The sequence below is a fragment of the Dendrobates tinctorius genome, unplaced genomic scaffold (assembly GCF_039654945.1).
Source record: "Dendrobates tinctorius isolate UK_male_01 unplaced genomic scaffold, ASM3965494v1 ptg000272l, whole genome shotgun sequence".
NCBI lineage: Eukaryota > Metazoa > Chordata > Amphibia > Anura > Dendrobatidae > Dendrobates > Dendrobates tinctorius.
In genome coordinates this window covers 3766561-3783815 of record NW_027361939.1, presented here as the reverse complement: position 1 = coordinate 3783815, position 17255 = coordinate 3766561, and positions in this window count along the sequence as shown.

Below are 17255 nucleotides of genomic sequence, written 5' to 3'. Positions count from 1 at the left end.
TTGGTGACTTGATGAATGAACGATCTGCATGAAGATTGATCTTGTGCCAACCAAAATAGGTCTTTTCCACTATTATCTCATATCAAGCCATCGGATTGCTGATCTTCCTCTCCATTTTGTTCCTTCTAGTCTTTTTGATGTTCTTCTGCAGTGATTGCTCTTTCATATATGTCCAAAGTAGGCAAGTCGTAGCTTGGTGATCCTTGCTTTGAGTGATATGTTTGACTTGATTTGTTTCAAAATCTGTTTGTTCTTCTTGCTGTCCATGGTATTAATAGCATACTGCTCCAGCACCACAATTTGAAGGTGTTGATTCTATTTCTGCCTTGTTTCTTTATCGTCCAGGTTTTGCATCCTTAAGTTGCCACACGGAAAAGACAAAACTATTTTAGAGCTGTGTCTTCACCACCAGGGAAATGTTTCTCAATTTAAAGACTTTCATTGTTGATTTGCTCATAGCTAGAGTTGAGCGAAACGGGTCGAACAATTTCAAAAGTCGCCGACTTTTGGCAAAGTCGGGTTTCATGAAACGAAACCCGACCCTAGGATGAGGTCGGCCACGAGGTCGGCGACTTACGCGCCAAAGTCACATTTCAAAAGTATGTTTAGCGCTCTTTTTCAGCCAATCAGGATCCACGGACACTGTGGGCAACGTGATGACATAGGCAGGGGTCACCACCATCTTTCAGAAGGGCATGCAAGTGATTGGCTTGCTTTGGTGGGCGTCACAGGGGGTATAAAAGGGCGTGCACGCCGACCACCATCTTACTTCTGCCGATCTTAGCATAGGGAGAGGTTGCTGATTCTGTAGGGAGAGCGTTAGGCAGGGAAAAAGACAAAAAAACTGCTTCTGCTGCTAGCGATTTTGCCTGTGCAACACACCAGTCACTGTGTGTGCATTGCAAGGGGAGGCTATATTGTGGTGGATCAGCGGTGTTGGTTGTTAGGCTGCCTTCTAAGGCTTCCTGACAGCTGCATTGCTGTTTACCCACTGCTCTGCAAACTGCTTTTTTAAAAGCAATCCCAATTTTTTTTTTTGTCCTGCTAAGGTACTGAGCGTGCATTTATTCACACCATACAGCGGTGTACGCTCCTCACACAGTACCGTGTAACGGCTGTTATCACAGCCACAGTGAAGCTATCTGTGTGTCACTGTGGAAGGATAAGTGGAGGACTTGTTCCGTTCTTACAGACCTACACTCTAGGGAGATTCCTATTCTGCCCAATTCTACAATTCACTTTTTTCACACCTGTGCCATCGAGCCTGTGACATAGCGCTCTGATATTCAGTGGGCCTCACACAATCCAAAAGTGTCCAGTGTCCACAAGTGTCTGCAGAAATTCAAAATCTCCCTTATCCTGTAGTCACTTTTTTCACACCTGTGCCATCGAGCCTGTGACATAGCGCTTTGATATTCAGTGGGCCTCACACAATCCAAAAGTGTCCAGTGTCCACAAGTGTCTGCAGAAATTCAAAATCTCCCTTATCCTGTAGTCATTTTTTTCACATCTGTGCCATCGAGCCTGTGACATAGCGCTCTGATATTCAGTGGGCCTCACACAATCCAAAAGTGTCCAGTGTCCACAAGTGTCTGCAGAAATTCAAAATCTCCCTTATCCTGTAGTCACTTTTTTCACACCTGTGCCATCGAGCCTGTGACATAGCGCTCTGATATTCAGTGGGCCTCACACAATCCAAAAGTGTCCAGTGTCCACAAGTGTCTGCAGAAATTCAAAATCTCCCTTATCCTGTAGTCACTTTTTTCACACCTGTGCCATCGAGCCTGTGACATAGCGCTCTGATATTCAGTGGGCCTCACACAATCCAAAAGTGTCCAGTGTCCACAAGTGTCTGCAGAAATTCAAAATCTCCCTTATCCTGTAGTCACTTTTTTCACACCTGTGCCATCGAGCCTGTGACATAGCGCTCTGATATTCAGTGGGCCTCACACAATCCAAGTGTCCAGTGTCCACAAGTGTCTGCAGAAAATCTAAATCTCCCCTGTCCTATAGACACCTTGTACCTTGTTTTACATTACTATATAGTTTGTAGGATTTTGTCTACATTTCTACCAAAAATGAGGAAGGCTGGTGGAAGAGGCCGTGGAATTGGGCAGGGGTTGGAAGCTGGTAATGATGGTGTTGGTGGTGGATCTGATGGTAGTGGCAAAAGCAAAATAGGACCGAATGCAGGAGGTGTTGAGCCTGCGTCATCGTCTGGCTCCATAAGGCTTCGAGGGCTTAGTTTTCTAGGAGTTGGCAAACCGCTTTTAACGCCAGAGCATCAGGAAAAAGTTTTGTCTTACATTGCTGACTTAGCCTCCAGCTCTATCGCCTCCTCTTCTTCAGTTGTAAAAAGTAAAAGCACTGAGTCGTCATTGGAGGCTCATGTTCATGAACCACACCTTTCCTTGTGTCCTTCACCCCAACCAAGATTGAAGGATGACGCAGGCCATACTACTGATTACTCCATGGAGCTGTTTTCACATACCATGCCTGGATTATCAAGTGAAATGGTGAATTACCCAGGCCAAGATGAATCTGACATGGAGTGCACTGATGCACAGCCGCTGATAGATGATTCTGCTGGTACATTCACTCAGAGCACTACATTGTCCTCGCAGTGTACAGAGCCAGATTCTGACCCTGATGAGACTCAGGTGCCCCTTCCCGCACACTATACCACCATACACGGTGACACAGAGGAAGGTGCACATGACAATGAAGAGGAGGTGATGGATGACCCAGTTGTTGACCCAGATTGGCATCCATTGGGGGAAGAGGGTGCTGCTTCCAATAGCTCAGATGAGGAGCATCCACAGCAGACATCGACATCGCAACAGCTGTTATCTGGCAGGCCCGGAGCACTCCAAAGACAGGTTCCAAAAAGCAAAAGAGTTGCTGGACAGCTTGTCCAGAGGGTCAAAAGATCACAGCGTGCTAGGCCGCAAAATGTCTGCCAAAGTAGGAAGAGTGCAGTGTGGCACTTTTTTGAACAAAATCCCCATGATCAGGCCAAGGTTATTTGTAAGAAGTGCGCAAAGACCTTTAGCCGAGGGAAAAATCTGAAAAATTTGAATACCAGTTGCATGCTTAGGCTAGTTTCACACTTGCTTTTTTTTGCAGCGCGTTTTTCCCGCAAAAAAACGCATTGAAAAAACGCATACATAAGCATACAACTGCTGCGTTTTTTTCAAGCATTTTTATGAGCATGCATGAAAAAAACGCAGCGTTTTTATGCGTTTGTATGCGTTTTTAGTGCGTTTTTACCGCGTTTGCGTTTTTTTCCAACATTTTTAGGTGGCCCCTCACACTACCCAAACCATGACTTTACTAACCCTAACCCTGACCCTAACCCTAACCCTAACCCTGACCCTAACCCTAACCCTAACCCTAACCCTGACCCTAACCCTTAACCAAATCATACTTAACCCTAACCCAAACCCTAAACCCTAACTAACCCTAACCCTAACCCTAACCCTGACCCTAACCCTAACCCTAACCCTGACCCTAACCCTAACCCTAACCCTAACCCTGACCCTAACCCTAACCCTAACCCTGACCCTAACCCTTAACAAAACCATACTTAACCCTAACCCTGACCCTAACCCTAACCCTAACCCTAACCCTTAACCAAACCATACTTAACCCTAATCCTGACCCTAACCCTGACCCTAACCCTAACCCTAACCCTAACCCTGACCCTAACCCTTAACAAAACCATACTTAACCCTAATCCTGACCCTAACCATGACCCTAATCCTTAACAAAACCATACTTAACCCTAATCCTGACCCTAACCCTGACCCTAACCCTAACCCTAACCCTGACCCTAACCCTAACCCTAACCCTAACCCTGACCCTAACCCTTAACAAAACCATACTTAACCCTAATCCTGACCCTAACCATGACCCTAATCCTTAACAAAACCATACTTAACCCTAATCCTGACCCTAACCCTGACCCTAACCCTAACCCTAACCCTGACCCTAACCCTAACCCTAACCCTAACCCTGACCCTAACCCTTAACAAAACCATACTTAACCCTAATCCTGACCCTAACCCTGACCCTAACCCTTAACCAAACCATACTTAACCCTAACCCTGACCCAAACCCCAACCCTAACCCTGACCCTGACCATAACCCTAACCCTAAACCCCCTTAACTAACCCTAACTCTAACCCAAACCCCTAAATTCCATGGTTTAAAAAAAAAAACGCATATGCAAAAAAACGCATACATGAGCATGCCAGTGCGCACATATGCGCATCCATAGGCTATAATGGCCATTTTTAGCGCAAAACGTGCGCATATGTGCGCATGCGCTTTTTTGCAGGGCCAAAAAATGCAACATGCTGCATCTGGAAAATCCCAACGCACACCCCAAAAAAACGCAGCGCATGAAAATCGCATACATGCGCTTACCAGCGCGCAGGTATGCGCACCCATGTTAAATATAGGGGAAAAAACGCATGCGCAGGTGTGCGTTTTTTTCCAGCGCTAAAAAACGCAAATGTGAAACCAGCCTTAGACATTTAACCAGCATGCACTTGCAAGTGTGGACACAACACCAAACCTCAAGTGCCACATGTGCAACTGATCACAAAGAAGGTAGTCAGCAACGCTACATTGTTTCCCCCACTGTAAGCCCAGCACTGTTAGCACATCAGCAAATGTTGAGGTGTCGTTGCAAGGTCACAGCAGTCAGGGAATCCCACTGTTATATCAACGAAATACTGAATCTAGCCATCAGAAAGAACACCAACTCCATCACCATCATCAACCCTCTCTCAGTCCGCCCTGTCCACCGCTACTTCCACCATATGCAGCTCTCAAGTCCAGCTCACCCTCCCAGACACTATGAGTAGGTCAAGAAAGTACTCAGTCTCTCATCCGCGTACACTGGGTTTGAACGCCCACATTGCCAAACTAATCTCGTTTGAGATGATGCCCTATCGGTTGGTGGAAAGCGCAGCTTTCCGCGAACTCATGGCCTATGCAGTACCACGCTATGACCTACCCAGTCGCCACTTCTTCTCTCGCAAAGCCATCCCAGCCCTCCACCATCATGTGAAAGACCGCATTGTCCATGCACTCAAGCAGTCAGTGAGTGGAAAGGTGCACCTCACAACTGATGCATGGTCCAGTCGGCATGGCCAGGGCCGTTACGTGTCCATCACTGCGCACTGGGTTAATGTGGTGGATGCAGGGTCCACAGGGGACAGCGGTGGTGGGACAGTGATGCCTAGCCCACGGTATAGGAAACAGTTGGCTGTAGGCGTTCCACCCTCCTCCTCCTCCTCCAGAAGCGAAAGCTCGTCCACAGAGCGCAGTCGTACGAGCACTCCATCTGCAGCTGCCACTGTTGCACACGAGGTGTCCCCCTATCAAGCAGCTAGTGGAAAGCGTCAGCAGGCTGTGTTGCAGATGATGTGTTTGGGCGACAGACACACCGCCGAGGTGCTGGCCGAGTACTTGAAGCGACAAACTGAGTCATGGCTGGGCAGTGTACATCTTGAGGCAGGCAAGGTAGTTAGTGATAACGGCCGTAATTTTGTGGCAGCCATAGCCCTTTCAAAACTCAGCCACATACCTTGCTTGGCTCACACCTTGAACCTGGTGGTGCAGTGCTTCCTCAAAAATTATCCGGAGTTAACAGCCCTGCTCCAGAAGGTGCGAAGACTGTGCGCGCACATCCGCCGGTCGCCTGTACACTCCGTTCGTATGCAGAAGCTGCAGCGATTGCTCCACCTTCCCAACCACCGCCTCATTATCGACATTGCAACAAGGTGGAACTTCACCCTGCACATGGTGGAGCGGCTGTGCGAGCAGAGGCAGGCCATAATGCATTTGTGGGAGGATACACGGCCAAGCACTTTGAGAGCAGACATGGAGTTGACAGGTGTGCAGTGGTCGAAGCTGAAAGACCTCTGTAAAGTCCTTCAGTGTTTTGAGGAATGCACACGGCTGGTAAGCGCAGACGACGCCATCCTAAGCATGAGCATCCCACTTATGCGTCTGCTCATGCAAACTTTGACGCACCTTAAGGATCAGGCGTCTGCAGCCAATGTTGACGAGGAGGAAGAGGTGGAGGGAATCCTTGATGACATTCAGCCATTGTCTGCTCAGGGACCTCTCCTGGACGAGTTGGAGGAAGAAGAGGAGGAGGAGGATGATGATGGGTATGATTACTTAGGGGAGGAGGATGAATCTCGTGGGGCAAGTGAAAATGTTGGCGTGGCAAGGTCTGGTACAGGGTGTGTGCGTGACTGGAGGGATGTGGATTTGCCAGAAAGTGCTCCTCCAACCAGCATTCGCAGTGCATCATTGACACCGGGAACATTGGCCCACATGTCAGATTATGCCTTGCGGATCCTAAAAAGGGACCCCCGCATTGCCAAAATGATGAACGATGACGACTACTGGTTGGCCAGCATCCTGGATCCACGCTATAAAGGCAAATTACAAAACATCATGCCACAGGAGAACCTTGACCTAATATTGGCTAATAAACAAGCAACTCTGGTAAATCGGTTGCTTGAGGCATTCCCAGCACACAGCAGCGGTGATGGTTCTCACACGAGCCGTACGGGCCGGGGGCAGCTTGGCAGAGGTGTTCATGGTGCACACAGCAGAAGTGGTGTTGGAGACAGGGGTTTCATGACAATGTTGTGGACTGATTTTTCAAGTACCGCTCACACAACTGGTAATACAGCATCGATGGAAAGTGACAGGAGACAGCAGTTGTCAACTATGGTTACAAACTACTTTTCCTCCCATATCGATATTCTCCCACAGAGGTCATTCCCCTTTGACTATTGGGCTGCTAAACTGGACACCTGGCCTGAATTGGCACAATATGCCTTACAGGAGCTTGCTTGCCCAGCTGCAAGGGTGCTATCGGAAAGAGTCTTCAGTGCAGCTGGATCAATCCTGACAGAAAAAAGGACCCGTCTGTCAACCCAAAATGTGGATGATCTAACCTTCATTAAAATGAACCATGCATGGGTTTCCAAGGATTTTGTCCCACCTTCCCCTGATGACACATAGGGTGACAGAAAAATGGCTTGCTTTGGTCCACCTCTTCCTGGGACTTGACCTATTTTGCCTTTTGCATCAGCTGAATGTCCAACATCAACATATGCCACTTTCTAAAACTCCCTAACTGTGCTGCCTCCCCCCCCATGGCCGGGGTCACCACCTAGCGCACGACACCTTGCGAGTGCCGTTGCCCTGGACAGGTGGGTAGGCCGACTCTTGGGCGCGGGCACTGGCACAGGGTCCCTCATAGTGCAATCAAGTGTCTCTGACGGTGGTGGTGCACACCCGCCATCAGACACACCGCCGTACTATGAGGGGCCCAGTGCCAGTACCGACGCCCACGAGTGGGCCCCCCTTGCTTGGGCAGGGCCCCAGCATTTGCAATCTTTACCTCTCCCTGCTCCTCCGCTGTGTAGTCTGGTCCGTCAAATCCATACTGTGCCTGACACCGTCTGAGCCTGCCTCCTGATGTATAGACATATCTTTTGAATGTGTACGCTATCCATACATGTTATCCGGGGATACGGTACCCTTTCTCACCTTTGTGCCATCACTTGCAAGCCATACTGGGCCTAACACCGTCTGAGCCTGCCTCCTGATGTATAGACATATCTTTTGAATGTGTACGCTATCCATACATGTAATCCGGGGATACGGTACCCTTTCTCACCTTTGTGCAATCACGTACAAGCCATACTGGGCCTAACACCGTCTGAGCCTGCCTCCTGATGTATAGACATATCTTTTGAATGTGTACGCTATCCATACATGTTATCCGGGGATACGGTACCCTTTCTCACCTTTGTGCAATCACTTGCAAGCCATACTGGGCCTAACACCGTCTGAGCCTGCCTCCTGATGTATAGACATATCTTTTGAATGTGTACGCTATCCATACATGTTATCCGGGGATACGATACCCTTTCTCACCTTTGTGCAATCACGTGCAAGCCATACTGGTCCTAACACCGTCTGAGCCTGCCTCCTGATGTATAGACATATCTTTTGAATGTGTACGCTATCCATACATGTTATCCGGGGATACGGTACCCTTTCTCACCTTTGTGCAATCATGTGTAATCCATACTGGGCGTGAGAACGGCTGGCGAGCTGTTAAGCAAGCTACAGCACCTGTGGTTTGCACACGTAAGTTTTTCATTTTTTCAGGAATGACGGTTAGGCCTAATTCCGGAACTGCGGTTGACCTGCACTTACTGGGAAATCATTGTTCGCGAGTAATAATTGTAATCAGTGATCCCCATCACTAACGTTGTTCAGCGGGTTATCTGCACCTGTAAGCGACAAACGCTGGCCTTTTCAGTGTAGCGCACATGCAGCCACGGACATGTAAGGCCATGACACACCAGTTATTGGCCAATCTCATGTGCCAGAGCCTCACGTGTCCCTCTAGTAAGCCGGACTCGGACCGCGGGGCATGACGGAGTCTCGTTCGTTAACGGAATTAAGCTTGCAATGTGTGCATCTGTTCTGTAGCTGGCATGGTTGAGGTTGCCCGTGTTGAGTCAAATTACGCCGTAGGCTCCACTCCTGGTGGTGCCCTTCTGGACATTCCTTTAAGGTTCAGCTTTGCAACCATACTGCCCACGTAAAACAAACACTTTGCCTTCATGAACGCTGTTTGGAGGGTCATGACTCGTGGGAATAACGCCGCCCAATCAGTTAACCTGCTAGAGAGATCCTTCGTTGCTCCCAAGCATGACATCACACTCCCTAGGAGGAAGGTAATGCCACTGTGGCGACCGTACTCCTGGGGGCGACACAAGTGCACTGATGCCCAGCCACTGCTCGATGAATCTGCTGGTACATTGACCCAGACCACTACATTCCCCTCGCACGCTACCCGGCCTGAATCTGACCCTGATGAAACTCAGGTTACCCTTCCCATATACAGTTCCATCTTACACGGTGACAAAGAGGAAGCTGCAGATGAAAGTGCAGGTTCGGCCCACCCGCCATCAGACACACCACCGTACTATCAGGGGCCCTGTGCCAGTGCCGTCGCCAACGAGTGGGCCCCCCCTGCTTGCTCAGGATCACAGCACTTGCAAGGTTGAAATACTGTGCAGTGAGATGGAAGATGGGGACGACGAGGAGTCCAGACTAGTACAGGGATTCCCTAGCGAGGAGACTTATTTGATTGTTTTCAATGTTGGGACAGCAATTTTTGGGGAGCACTATACTCTGGAGATTGATAGATGGGGCCCACCATACACTGGAACATTCCAAAGGTGGACATCAGACACTGGAGCAGCATTTACAGGGCCCATTATACACTAGAGCATTAGAAATGGGGCCCATTATGTTTGGAGCATTATTTGGGCCCATAAGACAGTGGAGCTTCATCCATGGGGACCAACATATACTGTAGCATTATGTGGAGCGCATCATATACTGTTTCAAACATTATATGGGACCAATGATTCTGTATGGAGAAATAGATGGGCCTCGTCATGAGATGTAAAAAGTGAAGTATTTTTCATTGTACTATACTGCTATTTCTCTGCCGTATCGGAGCATGATGAGTTGTGGTATGTGTTAAAGGGGCGCTCTTTCGCCCAGGGCACATGAAAACCTGGAGCCAGCCCTACCCCCCTGCAACTTTAGCCAAATAACCCCCATTTTTCAGTGCGTAACTTGTATTATGAAGTTAATTAAGGTTAATCAGCTTAAGTAAGAAGAATTGATGCTTTTGGCATTCAAATGAGCACTGTAGGTGTGTTTCCTGTCCTCCTCTCACTGCCGACTTTTATTCCCCATTGACTTACATTGAGTTTCGTGTTTCGGGACGACCCCGACTTTTCCCTATAATCGGCCGATCTTGCTCGACCCGACTTTTGGAAAAGTCGGGTTTCACGAAACGAAACTCGACCATAAAAAACCAAAAGTCGCTCAACTCTACTCATAGCTATTCTCCAGCTGACTTCCAGTTGTTGCTGCATCCTGAATGATCATCGATCCGAGTAGGTTTAAGTCTTTTACAGCTTCCAGTTCATTGCCATCCATCTCAAATGTGTTCCAGCCTTACCTGGCAGTAGTCAAAATCTTTGTCTTTTTTGTGTTAAGTAGCAGTCAAGTGTTCAAACTTTCCATCTTGATACTCCATGATAAGTCTTCCATTATATCTTCACTTGTTGATGTCAATGTTTTATCATCTGCATATTCAAGACTGTTGACAATTTGCCCATCAATTTTGATTCTTCTTTTTGGCAAATCCAGCCTTCTAGTCATGGGTAACAGAAGAGACTTTAAAGCCCATCAAAGAAATACGAATAGCAAAGAGTAACAAACAGAACATAGACAACATCAGTAAAAGACTAAAGAGACCCATTTAAGCAGACAAAGAACTTTATTACCTAAAGATATCTACAGAGACAGAAAGCAAACATCTGAGAGTCAAAACTAGGAAGGCATACCTAAAGATCAAATACATACATGAAAGTTTCAGCCAAGAGTGTGTAAGTTGAATGAAGTAAACAGGAACAAACTAACTGAGCCAGGACAGGTCAAGAGAAGATAGAAAGAGTACATAGAGCACCTCTACAAGAACGACTGACTGATACGGGAAGCTGAGACTGGAATTGTAGAGAGCCGAACATCCTGAATGACGAAGTCGTTACTGCGATAAAGCTTCTGTCAAACAACAAAGCTTTTAAATTAGGTGGCAAAAACCTGGTGTCAGACAAGATAAAAAATAAAATAAAAGAAAAACAAGTATAATTATAAATGTGCAGCCATAAATAACCATTATCACTATTATATAGAGATGAGTGGATCAGTCATTTGCAATTCGAATTAGTCTGTTCCTTTATTTTTTCCCAGGAAATTCAATTTGCAGAGAAGTTATTCTCTGTAAATGTAATGTCCCTTATTATGCTCTCCAAACCCTAGAGCACAATGATCAAAATATGTAAAAAAAAAAATTAAAAAACTCCTTATTCTCATCTCATTGCTTCCCTCTCTGGCTCCCTCACTCCTCACTGCCTCCTGTCCTTATCGCATCTTCAGATAGGTGTGGCAGCTCTTAAATCCCTGCAAAGGTCGATACGCACGCTGTGACATCAAGGTCTGTGACCGTTGTAGGCACAATGGCAGAATCCTCCCGGGCCTAGCAAGCCTGGAAGCCTAGCAACTGAGGCCCCAGGGATTTCAGAGTTGGCAACATTGAAATGTAGATGTGATGAGGACTGGACAAATGACAGTGAGGAGCAGTAGACCTGGAAAGGTGAATATAAAGTTTTTTATTTTAACCTTTTGATAGCTCTTTATGGTTTAGAAATAAGGTAGCTGGTTGGTGCCATCGAACTGACTCTGCGCGGTAGCGTATCACAAAAATCTGCATTTTGGCTGCAGTAAATTTTTGTAAAATTCTAATGCAATTCAATTACATTCTACCGTATATATTCGAGTATAAGCCGACCCGAGTATAAGCCGAGGCATCTAATTTTGCCATGGAAAACAGGGTAAGCTCATTGACTCGAGTATCAGCCGGGTATGCATTGTCCCCTCATCCCTATCGTGCTATGCATGGCTCTCCCGTCCCTATCATTGTATGCATGCCTCCCCATCCTGTCCCTGTATGCAAGGCTCCCTCATCCCTGTCATGCATGCCTCCCCGCCCATCCCTGTTTGCGTGGCACTCCTATCCCTTCCCTGTATGTGTGGCTCCCCATGTCCCGTCCCTGTATTCATGGCTCCTTAACACCTATCACTTTTTGCATGTGTCCTATTAATAAAAAAAATCAAACATCCTACTCACGCCCTAGGTGCTGGCACTGCATCTCATTCCGCATGCCAGCGCCAGCAGCTCTTCCGGCGTGATCACGTGGGCCTGCTCATAAGGTAATGAATGTGTGTTCCACACCTATGGGAGTGGAGAGCAGTGCATATTCATTACCTTAATGAGCGGGGCCACGTGACTGCTTGGCAGGAAGAGCTGCAGGTGCCCTCAGTCAAAAAGAGATGCAGTGCCAGCACCCAGGGCACGCAGGTAGGTAGGTATGATGTCTATGTGCTGGAAGCCGGCGACTGCAGCTGGCTCTGTACGCTATTACAGCAGCAGCACAGGCTTTAGCCACAGCCTCAGGCTCCTGCCTCTGTGACGCGCCGCTCCCCCTCCCCCTCTGGGTTTCTGGGACAATGACTAGTGTATAAGCCGAGGGGGGGGGGGGGGACTTGTGTTTTCAGCACAAACAAAAGTGCTGAAAAACTTGGCTTATACGCGAGTATATACAGTTATTTTTGGCTCACATCTCCTATTAAAGTTTTATACACATACAGTTATATGAGACTCTATCTGTGAGATTCGACAAGGAATCCGAAATGTCAATTTGATCTTATGTAGGCATATTCGCTTGAATAGTAAAGCAAGTATCTATATTTAAACATAAAAATCTTTGCTCTAATATACTTGTTCGGCAGTTCTCTGCACATCCAGGTCCTTAAACCCTCATTGATTGCTCAATTATCCATAGTGTAGCAATCTGTGCAAATCACATTGAACTTGGCCAATATCTTTATGTGTTTCGATACCAATGGTGCATATTTATCAAGCTAGATGTGCCAATGTGCTAAACGTGTTCTCGTCTAATCTGCAAATAAAAACCCTGTCTTTCATGACTTGCACCATATTTATTATGCGTTTTAGACACTTTTTAAGATTTATCCAACAAGATTGGAATGGTCCAGCTGAGTAAGATATGGATTACTGGAAAAGGGCCATGGCCTAAACACAATGCTCTAAAATTGTGGTGCAAATTTCTGGCGCAAAGTAAGCCAAATAATAAGTGGTGCAAACTTTGTGTAAGTTACAGGAATCAAACAGAGTAAACTATTTTGACAAATTTGACACATTTTAAGACTGTGTAGTCTAAATTTGCACTGAACAAGAAGTAAACAGTTTTGATAAACCCCAATATGTAAAGTTATTACGGTAAATCATCTTAATACTAAATTATTCCTAAATCAAAGTGTAAAATCAGGCTCACATCACCCCTAAAAATCTATTTTTTTAACTTTGCCTGGTATTTTTTCATGAAGAGTTCCAACCCAACTCATATACAACAACGGAAAGAACCCAAAATGCATCTCATAAAGTCCCCTTACCTCCATATACAGTAATGGAGTTGCAGGGAACTTGCCTTGCTGCCATATAGCTTCCTGCATACCACTGTGCCATAATGTGATGTGCTGATAGGAGTACTGACCACTAAACCTTTCTAGTGCCAAAGCATATATACTCCACATATACTGTATACACTGGAGCAAGCTCATTATGGGACCCCCTAAATGGTAATGATGGTGAACAAGCTAATGTACAGTGTTATTGCTCCATTTCCTATGATGTTTTCTGTTTCAGAAGTATGATTTTGAGATTAAGATGGTTCCTGGAATAAATCCATACAGCATTTATGTAGCCAGCAATGCATTAAATACTCTTTTATTGGCTATAAAACAGAATGTTTCTTATTTAATATTCTTAAAATTGGCTAAGGAATAAATCAACATATCATGTGCTCATCAAATATGGCTGGTGATCAAACAAGGGTAAAGTGCACAGGAGGTAAGGATAGAGAATGGATGCCATTAGCGCAGAGTTTTGTACGACTGTGACTTTCAATGTTCCTATGGTGAATTGGTTTAGTCTATGCATTTGACACTTATTTTGAGGCATTGCAGCTGTCTGGAAGTGTTGCTTGGTCCATATAAAATCTAATTTTCTGAGCATTCAGTGCTGCAATTGTAAGGAGGAGGACCCCCACAGAGTGTCCGGGCTGGAACCAAGGGGAGCGCCATCTGAGTTCCTAAGGAAACTGTACTCGGGGAACAGAGGAGGGGAGTGGACTGTTGAGAGTGACAGAACAGCAAGGGGAGGGGCGAGTATAAAAGGGGCAGGGAGCGCGCAGAGGAGGCAGTTGGTGATACGTCAGACACGGAGCAGGAGACGGAGGAGGTGTGAGAGAGGGGGAAGGACACTGACAGTTCAGAGAAGAGACCAGCAGCAGAGGGTAGATACGCAGTGGCCCTCAGGAAAGAGGCGTCAAGCTTACCGACAGGGGGCTGTCTCTTCACCCCAATCCCGGGTTACGATCTGCCCCTGGTCATCCTCGGCCGTTATCACTGAGCTCGAGCCCTACGCGGCCTGTCCGCTCCCTCTCCTGGCTGCTGCCATCCCCCTTCAGCCCGCAGTTGCAGCGTGCCCGCTGCCACCCGCGGACGCTGCCGGTTCACATCAGCCCGTGGTTGCGGTCTGTCTATCACCGCACACAGCCACCTTCACCCCGCTGCAGTTGGCAGTTGGGGCCTGTTCCTCGTCAACAGAGACACTCTGCACACAGCCCCAGGCTGTGCACGGGGCCAGTAAACGGCCACTCTTGAGCACTGCGACAAAACCCTGCTTGGGGACAGGAGTCCCATTGAACTCGCTAAAAAGCGCAACCCTGCTGTTACAACAGGGGGTTACTCCATCTCAGGACTCCATCAGGGCCTGTTGTGCCCCAACTCCTCCTGGGCGCTGGGGCGCCCGAAGACTATTCCAAATCTTCAGCAGCTATGCCCAGCGGCTGAGACACCAAGGCAGCCTCATCAAAGACGCCACAGCAGCCTCATCAAAGACGCCTCAGCAGCCTCATCAAAGACGCCAAAGAAGCTTCATCAGCAACGCAGCTTTCACAGAGACGCCGAGGGACGTCAGGACGGATAAGTGACATTATAGAGTATAAGGACCCGTAGACGGTCATACCGTGGCCCCATAGTAACCGGCCTCGGCCGGGTTAGTCGTGTTCTTTCCAAATAGTGTTTGGTTGTACTGAGTCCCTGCGAGGACATCTGTTGTTATCCCTTTTTGGTTGCTTAGTATAGCCCTAGCGGCTTTAAATTATAAAAAGTTTGCTTTTCAAAGATCAACCAGTCTCGCGTCTCGTCACTGCATCCTGTGAACCTGCTGTTACCTACACAATCATAGATTAAAACAGTTGGTCAAAACTACTCTACTAGTGGTTTCCATGAACTACTATTGCTCGAAAAAATGTGCACTCCAGAGCTGGTTTTAAACAAAGTGGACAAAAGTTGGGCCACAAAAAAGTTGGCCAACACATCATCACACAGAAACATTTAGGTTGCATTTACACAAGCTGATTTCAGACCACTAAACAACCGTGATCAACTACATTGAAATTGTTTGGCACTTGTCTATCTGCCTCTTTACACGGGCTGATGAAAAATGATGGGAACAGAACAATCACTGACAGATCTTTCTGTCTTTATTCAGCATCCTGTTGTCAGCAGCACATCTCCTGTTTACGCCAGGCAATGTTCTTGTCACAATTCATTATGGGATTCGTGGCAGCTCTGGTTTAAATGTTTTTTTTCCTTTTGGTCCAGCAGGAATTAATATCTGTCTCTTGCTGGCTGTTATTTTAGGTTGGTCAGCTGATGTAGTTTGGTAACCACTCCCATTTTCCTTTAAATAGTTACTTGTTTAAATAATTCCACCAGACTCGCCTCCATGAGCCTGGACAGCGCATACATCTCACCGCAGATGGTCGACATCTTCTTCATCTCTTCTCGAGGTTCAACGTTGTGACTCTGTCTGGCTCTGGGGGTGGCCCCCCTCTTCTTGCCATAACTTTTCTCCCAGGGACGGCATTCTCTCCAATTAGCAGGTCCTTCGGAGGGATGAGCTGATTTTCTGTCTCGGGTAGGGCAACTTCCTCCACATGTCCAACACCCGCTTCTGGGCCTGTCTGGTGGGCTCCTCAGTCTGGACCATCAACCTCTCTCAGAGGCATACCTCCTTTCCTTTCCCTCTTCATTCCACAAACTGGGAGCAAATCTTGGGACAACTGCTGGGGAGCTTCTGATGCTCCGCATCTCCCCTCTGACTTCTTCCGCCTTTAACTGTGACTCACCTCGAGGTAGGATGCTGTACTCCAGGACAGCAGCAAGGGTTTCCTTCAGGTACTCGACTTCTTCCCAAATTCTTTTCATTCCCTGCCGCAATCTGCAGGACGTCTTCGGCTCTTCCTTGTTCGGGGTGGGTACTCTGCAACACCGGACCATCCCTGTCAAAGCTGCAACCCCCTGCTCCTGCTCGCCTATGCTTGCCTCTGCCACAATTTCTGCAAAAGTCATGCACGGGTTAGCTTGCAGGCGCTCACGCAATGCCCGTCCAAGCAGCACATCTCTCAGGCCCATCACTAACTGGTCTCGCAGCACTATGTCGGGGGGTCCAATGCCTTTCTTAAGAATTGTAGTGTGTAGCTCCTCTAGCGCATACACGTACTGCGTCACAGTCTCCCTCTCTTTGAATACACCTAAATAAGCACACGCGTAACTCTCCAACATCCAAAGGGTTCTCCATGTGTCTCTTCCAGTATTTTTGTCATACTTTGTCAAAGGTGTCTCGCTCATGGGCAGGTCGTGGCATGACAGAATCCCTGGCCTCTCCATCTAGAACCATCAGGGCAACCTCCGCCGCTAACGCAGGAGTCATGGGATACATTTTCATCATTTCTCTGACCCGCTCAGTCCAGCTCCATAATAGAACGTTGTTCCCTGTAAACTTGGGGAGATTACTCAAAATTGTTCCCAGCGGCATACTGGCCCCTGGAGCACCCCCAATCACTTGATCTGCCATCTTTGCGCCCGTAGACTGCATCTTGCCAACTACGCCAAGTGTAAGGTAACAAGCAGGAACATAGGATGCAGTGACGGGACACAGGCAGAGCAAGGGTAAGAGGTTTATTTACAGGGGAAATACTCCACGCGGGGAGGTAAAGAATTAAACAGTATTGAAGGAAACAGTGTTAAAAGCACAGTGCAATACAACGGTTCAAATATTCGCAAATGTATAAGGAAGTCAATACTGCAGCTCATGCTGCAAACTCAATGGTGCTGGCAACGACCAACACAGTGTCCTCATTAATGGGGTCAAGCAGGCAACAATACACCCATCTTCTGGTAACAGTGGTCGGTCTCCGGTACCTTCCACTGCCCCTAGTCCATATACTGTATTTTCCGACAAAGGTAAACGCCACGACTACTATCTAAGCTCGACGAGACTCCTGCACAATTCTCCTCACAGTCTGGGTCCAGCGAGCCCAAAGTGGCTGACGGTAAAAGGGGTCATGATCTAGTATGGGCCCCATGTGGCTCAGAAGTTGTTTAACGGCACAGTCAAGGTACAAGGGTCT